This window comes from Diabrotica undecimpunctata, unplaced genomic scaffold (assembly GCF_040954645.1).
Source record: "Diabrotica undecimpunctata isolate CICGRU unplaced genomic scaffold, icDiaUnde3 ctg00002575.1, whole genome shotgun sequence".
Lineage (NCBI taxonomy): Eukaryota > Metazoa > Arthropoda > Insecta > Coleoptera > Chrysomelidae > Diabrotica > Diabrotica undecimpunctata.
In genome coordinates, this window is record NW_027313783.1 from 11,075 (window position 1) to 19,595 (window position 8,521).

An 8,521-nucleotide genomic window follows, 5' to 3' on the forward strand; every position below is an offset into this window, starting at 1 on the left:
AATCACTCAAATAGAAATTAGTTAAGTTTAAGTTTACATGTACAATGTTTTAGTAAACAAAATATATTTCTATAGTTAAAATTTGTGCGATTCTTATTTTCATTCAATTCCTTGTTCCTATTGTGCAATTTAATAATATTCATATCAATAAATATTCTACCGAGAAAAAGACGTTGTCACGTAAAATTTTCGCCCGTAAAACCGACTTTACAGGCAACCGATTTTTTATGATTTTTGGAGGGGGATGTCTGAAATCAAATATCGATTAGTTTATGTGTGATACCTTGAAATGTGCATGGTGGTTTCTTCTGATAAAGTTACAATATTATCTAGACTTATCACTGCTTGTGTCTTCTCTGGATTTATGGCTATTTTTCATTGGATACTCCATTCTTCTACTGTAGCCAGTGTCTTTGTTTCGCTGCTATTGCAGTGTCATCTGCGTAAAGGCTAAGTAGTGTTCCGAATATTCATGGAAAGTCTGCTGTGTATATGCTGTACAGAAGGGGTGATAAGATCGCCTCCTGTGGTACTCCAGCTTCTGGAGATCGTTAATCGCTTATACCACACTCTGTCGAAGGCTTTCCTTACTTCCAGAAAAGCTGCTGCTCTGTATTGATTGTCATTGAATCTATCTATTATTTACTCTGTTAGTCTAAGTACTTGTAGTTTGTTGGAGTGTTGCGCTCTGAATTGCGAATTATACTTCAGGGATTATTCCTAGTACTATAAAGTAGACAATAATGTCTATATCTTCTTCTTGAGACTTGCTTTAATAGCGTATGGTAAATTGAGTTAGGTATATCTTAAAAAAATACTCACAATACTTAGAAACAACATTTTTTTGTTGTTAGCCACAAGTATTGACTTTTACAAAGGCAAATGTTAATATAGTACAGAAAGTACAAAGAGTCATGGAAAGGCAAATGCTAAATATAAAGATAAATAATTGGATTAGAGAAAAAACTAAAGTAAGAGAAGACAGAAACCTATCAACAATAATCCCTCATTATTTTGTTACAATTATTAATTAAACACGAAAATATATTCTATTTATTTTCGACATATCTCAGCTCAAACAAAACAAGTTTTGTCTTATGCCCTGCTTATAAGATGTTGAATTGGAGCGGCATTTAGAGACTCCTCTTATGATTCCCATACCAAGACAGTAGGTACATCCTGGCTTCTCAAGAGACGTCTGTTATCGGTTCTCGTGCGGCAGTCATCTCAGTAAAATTGTGTAACTGCATGCAGATTGACCACTTCTCTTGCCGTTAAATCCATCAAGCATTACTATCAACACTTTGACCTAGAAAATTGTTTTGACGAAGAAATATTTATCCAAGTCTACACACTTAGCCAGTTCCAACGCCTGGCTCGCTACCTGTGTTGTAGAAAGGAGACAATTCACAACAACTGGCTACACCTGATTTCAAATATTGGTGGATAATATTAGGATGAGTAAAATTATGATCAAATACGTTAAAATATATAAAATAACACCTCATCACCCTTCAGAGAACCAGGACAATAGCCCTAGGTTGATCAATATCTGTCCAAAATAAAACCTTCCTATATTTCCTTCTATGGTAGCTACCTCAATATGATTGGTCTCACTGTCAGTCCAATATAATTTATTTGTTACCCAATCACATGCTAATCATCAGGTGTTACTACATCAGTAATAATTTCCATCTGAAACAAAGTAAATAATGCGCATTTAACATTTAAATGGACAAAACAAAAAGTATTAATTATACAACTTCCTTCATTAAGAGCGTAGGCGCAAAATTTTGGGCCAATGCTTTTTAAATGCAATCATTTTTTTTTGAATCCTGAGAAAACTTACAAATATTTTTGGAAAATTTGAAAGTTACTTAGAAAAACAAAAAGTTTTTTTGAATGAGATATTTGAAATTAAAAAACCACACTAAATTTTCTCTTTTTTTAACCCCTGTAACTTATTAAAATAAACATTATAGAAGTTTCCAGGGACTTTCGGCCCTCAGTAATAATGTATTATTTCATTCTGCGTTTAAATTTTTCAAAAATACTTATTAGTTTTTTTAGGATTCGAAAAAAATGAATGCATTTAAAAAGGCATTGGCCCGAAATTTTGCGGTCTACGCTCTTAAGATACTTATCAATGTTTTAATTAATAAAGTAAAGATTATAATATAAAAAAAATACTTACTTTATTTGTAATATTCCCTTTTGAATAATAGTCGACACTAAAAATACTTTCATTTTCATGGTCAGCCCAAAATATTTTTTTAAGTGCATAATGGTAGTCTAATGTAGCTATGTAAGATGTTGAATTCTTGGTGTTTTTAATGATAACTTCTGGTTTATATGCTCTAGTGGTGTTCACTAGGCGAATATCGTACATAGTGGAGTATAGCAGGAGTGGGGTTTCATTACCTAAAAGTAAAAAAATATAAATAAAATTAATTTTATTATTTCACAAAGGAAATAAAATATAAAAGGACTTGTGCTAGTTTAATCACATTCTAAGTACTATAACGGAAATACAATCTGTTTATTTATTTCATTAGTGGCATACAGTTAAGGATGTAAGCAAACACCAGCTTCTTGACTAAAGTAGATTACTAGCAATCCCAATAGGGAGCAAAAAGGCTCACTATTATCAACAATAATGAGGTCCTTCGTATGATGTTGAAGTCTTCTGAATGCACCCATTGTCTATCAACTTGAAGGCCAAGAAAATGTGGATTCAAAATTCTTAAGGTTTTGTGGTAGTTACTGTTTCAGCCTCTCCAAAAATAATAATTGCTTCACATTTGTCCATTAAATTTCGAGTGTGAACCATTTTTAAAACTTAACAAAACTTTGATGTGGTTAAAGCATAATACAAGAAATATTTAATAATAGGCCAAGTAAGTAAAGTAATATAGTACAGGTAAAAATGGTCCAGATTGTTTGTTAAAGGTGAATTAGTAATGGAGGAGCATTTAACAAAAACTGCCCAAAAGTTAAGTACAAGAAATAACATTAAACAGAAGCTCTGCGGTACCACCTGGGGAACATTGACTTCCACTCTCTGCTCTACTGCCTTAGCCCCTGTTTTCTCAACTGCCGAATATTGTGCTCCAGTTTGGCTACACAGTCCACACGTAAAAAAGGTCGACACTCAACTGCACAGCTTGTCGACACTATAAGGATGATAGCTGGTACAATTAAATCAACTCCCACCCAATGGCTTCCAGTATTAAGTCACATCCCACCTACACATTTACAATGAGTTGACATACCTGCTGATCCACCAAGACACTGAGGATGCACAAAATACCTGTCTCTGTTCTAGAAAACCACCAATGTAAACGGCAGGAATGATATATGAGGAGTTCAACATCACAAATGCATGGTCCCAAGAATGGAACACATGGCAAAATAACATGCCATGCATTACCCACAAGCCACCAGGTTTTGATCTTCCACGCAAAACATGGTCCACCCTAAATAGGATCCGAACCACACATGGCAGATGTGCATACATGCTACATAAATTGGGAAAGAACCTGTCTCCTCAATGTGACTGTGGGGAGAACCAAACCATCGACCACATTATTGAAGAGTGTCCCTCAAGATTCTACAATGGTAACCCTGAAGACTTCCTGTTTGCAACTTCAGAGTCAATTGATTATATACACTTGATGTTTGTTTGTAACTATTTGTCATATACCTATATTACTAGTGTTTGTAATTTTGTTTTAAATGTGTTGTAATTGCCATACGATAAATAAATAAATACTAATGGAGGAGAAGAAACAAAAAACAGTTTAATTGTTACATTATTCTTGGAATCAGATTTTAATAATCTTTCAAACAAAGTGGCAAGTCTCAATTGCTTTGCTTTAAAAAAAAATAAAGGCGAGGTTTTCACCTGATGGGGGTTCGAAAAAATACTGAAACATTGATAGATTTAGATATTAGAACAAGTTTAAAAATCTGTGTATCTAAGCAATTTCGATTTATATTTAAAATTATTTTTATAAGAAACTCAAAAATTATTTTAAAAAATCATTTGATAAAGACAACTGCACACATATTGCATTAGTGTGAAAAAAAAAACAAAGAATGCCATAGCTAGTCAACATGTCACAGATTATATTTTAATTTTCTTTATTGTTTTTCCTGCATATTTATTTATTTAAAATAAACATACATTTATTAGAAACAAATTGTTAGAGTGTTGAGTGTGAGACATGTAAGAGTACTAGGGGAAATAATGTCAAAGAAACATAAATAATGCCATACTAGCAAGTGACATATTATGTTTTCCTTTCTTTCATTTTATTTGTCATTTTTCCTGTGTATTTATTTATAATCACCTTCTAGATAAGAGTTTTGGTAAATAAATTAGTTGTGAGTTAAAGCTTTGTTGACTAATTAAATAATACCTTTACAAAGAAACACAACAAAAACTCACTACAAATAAACAAATTTAAACAAACTCAAAACAAAAGAACAGAGCACATAAGGAGAAAAGTTTTCCTAAGTGCATAAACACAAAGTAAAAAAAATTCAAATATTTGACTTGGTTGCAACTATAGGTCAAGAAAACTTTTATTAGAGTTACCCTAATTATTGTGAAGGAAAGCAACATTGCAATTTATGTAAATTGAATAGAACCCCTTTGTGTATAATTTATATTTTTTTAAATTAGAAAACAGTAGTCCATGTAGTGATTAAAGTTGTTATTTTATTGACTTTACCAAACCTTAGGGCAACAAGTGTGTTAAATCTATTCCTAATCTATTTTTAATTCAGTGATATGCATAAGATCATATTATTAGTATTGGATATGAAGGAATTGAAATTCCAATGAATAAAACTGTAAATTTACAGAATTAGAATATGATGGAACTTTAGTTTTTATGAAATGTTTTTGGTGCCTATTGTCAAAACCATCAGAGTATAAAAATATAAAAATCTGAGAAACTCGATAATTTTTCGTTTTCTTGCACTGAATTGAAGTAAAAAGTTACTAGTTTTGTTGTTATGAAATACGAATATTGTATCATATTAACTTTATAGAATCTTTCAAAGATACTTTGCATTCTTCGATATGTATTATTTATTTATTTTAAGCATAGAACCAGAACTAACGAAATATTTGTTAATAAAACTTACCTCGACAAAAGGAAGACACTATTAAACAAATGATTGCCCATAACAAAATAAAAGAGTAGCGAAACATTTGAAGACACCCTATGAAAAAGACATTCCTACTTTTTGTTTACATTTTCATATTTTGAGATGGGCTAAGATGTTTAGATCATTTTCAGTTTCACTAAAACCAAACAAGAACCGAAATTTAACTTTAACAACAATCACATTTGGTAAACAAATAAAAGTTTAATAGAAAACTCACAACTAGACGCACAACGTGACGTACACAAACAAAACAAAAAGTAAAAAATGGAAGACAAGTATAAAAGAATTTGATAAGCAACATAAATATCAAAAATAACTATCTGATCTCATGAAAATGAAGCACATTGGCTGGCCTAAATGTTGGTACAATGCACAAGGGCATCTTTTTACAACCTATCATACTACTTTAAGGTCTTGTGTAAAAAATGGTATATTAACCGATGTATAGCAATGCATAATATTTTGATAAATTATATACAATTTTGATGCTTAAAAAAAGTAATATTTCATAATAATTTAAAAAATCCTTTTTATAATAAAAAAATTTTTAAAAAGAAATTAAAATATGCCTAAACTTGACTGACATTGAATAGACAACATAGAAATCTATGGCATAAACTCACGGTTCGTACGAACCGTGGCATAAATTGGTTTTCCGTGATAACAGTAACAAATTTCAACATTTCGATGATACTAATGGGATTAATGGTTTAAAAATTTTAATTTATCATTATTTCAACATATAGTTCTTTTACGGAATTTTTATTATATAGAATTTCTTTTATAATATGGAAACACTCTAATTAATTCAAGCAGTCGCAATAAACGATATAATGGCCAAATCGGGAGCTTATAATATCAACTGAAGCACTAAATTACTTATGAAAGAAAAACACTGAAAGAACGAAGCAAAATACACCGGTCTATATCATGAAAGTTAAACAACACAAAATAAATATTTTAAACTATAGGAGACATGCCACAAAAATGGATTTCCAGAAGGATGGTGAAATCGTTTCAAATACGAAAAGTACCTCAACTAGCTTTTGTATCAAAAGGGGTAATCAGGTTTTGTTCCATAATATGTAGAAAAACAGACGCAAGATATAGTTTATAACAAAGTCAAAGAGATTCAAATATTTCTATTACATACTATCAAAATTCTAAAAGATAATATACGATTTTTTAAATAAATATATATGTTAATAAAATAAAATTATTAAAAAGTTTTAAACTTTGTAAAACTGTGGATTTTAAAATTTAGTTCACTACAAACTATCGATGATTTTCGATCACAACAAACGGACGATAGTAATCTATGGTTGACGTATTGACTACTGACAGTTGACTCTGTCAGTCTGTCTCCTATACCTATAACCAATATAACCTTAATTTTCTCTCACTTTTGACAGTAAAATTTTGGAATATTAAAAATAAAGAATAAAATTTGGTTCAAAATAGTGAAACAAATCAATCATGAGAAGAATTAATCAAGGCGGACTTGGTCCCAGAGATAACGATAGCGAAAAGAAAAAGAGCAGGGAGTCTGTACTTGCAAATTTAGTCATATTTGGAGCACTTGTGGGTGTCATAAGAGCATGTAAGTAAGCTGCTTTTTCTTAATTGTTTGTATTAAATCTTCATGAAAATACTTACAAGTGTATTGAAATGAAAATTGAGCAAAACTAAAAAAATTATAAATGTGTTGTCTTCAATCCCTATCATTATTGATAATTTTTCCACACAGTGAAATTGATACCAAAACAATTTTCTTTTAGACAATATAAATAGATTTCTGAGATTCTACTTAAAACTTTATTAAGTTAAAGTTATGCGTGTGTGTGTTTAGATTAATGACCTTGGTTTAGACCAATTGGCCAGCTCAAAATTTTATTAAAATTATCATTTCCATAGGTACAATCTCCTAGCGTTAGCTGAGATGCATTATATTTTAATAAATACTAATAATAACTAATACTAAAACTAACTATATGTTATAGTTATTATTTAAACCAAGGAAGACAAATTCTTTATTTTAATTATTTCAATTCTTCATTACATTCCTAGCTGAAAAATATATTAAAATACTTGCTAATGCAGGGATTTAAATACCTTAGTTTATTCTTCACGCCTAATAGATAATAGTTTTTGTTTGTAGGCTGCAAAATGTAATTTTTTAAATGTTTAGTCCATGGATAAATATTGTAGATTTTATAAGATCTCATACATAGACATATAATACCATATCATAAGCTATTTAACATCTAGACCTTTTTTATGAATTTGATTATACTTAACATGAGAATGATAGTCTAATATGTATTTATTTTTCAGTGCCCTTAATAATTCCTTCTTCATAATGGCCATTACCTGCTGAATAATGTGGGTGTTTATCTTGTGATAACTTTTGTACAATTTACACTATTTGTAAAACATGTTAACTGTATACTTTGAATGCAATAGGTTTCTGTAATATTGCATATTAGAATTATAATAAAAATTATGTAGTAAAAGTTTGTTTTATTGCAATTACTGTTTTAGGAAATATTTTGTGGATATTTTTTTGAATATGCCTTCTCATACAACTCATATTTCCAGCATATGAATAACACTAGATGATTTGTTGAATTTGTAGTATAGGGGGTGAATAGTAAGTAGCCAGTCTTACTTATATTGCTAGGATTTTAATAACTGTACCCATCTCCTTCAGCATGACTACTGGATATGTATTTTTCTTAATATATTTTTTAGCTAGCCTTGAGGTAATTTTTATGACAGATGTTTAAGATTTCCAATTGGTACCTGAGTAATAAACTGGCTATTATTCTCATTTGGTATGTAAATTACATAATTAGGAAATTAAAAACATCAACTGGAAAACTATTATTTTAGTTTTAATTTATATTCTACTTCTACTCCCTAATTATCTGATTTGTCATTTTACCAAGTAGTCATTATAGTCATTTTTTAGAATAGTTTTGTTTGTCCCCACCTCAAAAAAATATGGTCATAGTAAATAACATACATGTGCAATTCTTTTTTGTGTTAAAAATGTAAATTCTTTTTCAATTCATTAGTACTTTGAAACCAAATGAGGTCTTCAAAAATCCTACATTGGATTTATCTGTTGATTATGAGGCATATACTGATGTTCGCTGCAGTCATGTGGTGCCCATTGATTTCTTAAAACCCATGAGAACATCCTCTACAAGGGGCTTTTGGGTCTATCTCTTCTATATCATATCTTAAAGCACAAAACCATGGTAGCCATCTACCAGCTTAACTGCTCTGGGGAGTGGTTTTGACTGATCGGACTGGTTACTTTGACTCTGAGATAGCGCGT

General features: G+C 30.4%; 2 long non-coding RNA genes across 2 annotated transcripts; one reads left to right on the plus strand and one right to left on the minus strand.

Annotated features, from left to right (window-relative positions):
• Positions 1-1,578: 1,578 nt before the first annotated feature.
• On the minus strand, positions 1,579-5,546 carry LOC140432024 (uncharacterized). Its single transcript, XR_011949755.1, has 3 exons — positions 5,155-5,546; positions 2,195-2,421; positions 1,579-1,695 (listed from the first exon to the last, which is right to left on the minus strand). It is a non-coding gene; the product is annotated as an uncharacterized lncRNA (long non-coding RNA).
• Positions 5,547-6,529: 983 nt separating this feature from the next.
• On the plus strand, positions 6,530-7,691 carry LOC140432023 (uncharacterized). The gene is made up of 2 exons (XR_011949754.1): positions 6,530-6,778; positions 7,513-7,691. It is a non-coding gene; the product is annotated as an uncharacterized lncRNA (long non-coding RNA).
• Positions 7,692-8,521: the final 830 nt, after the last annotated feature.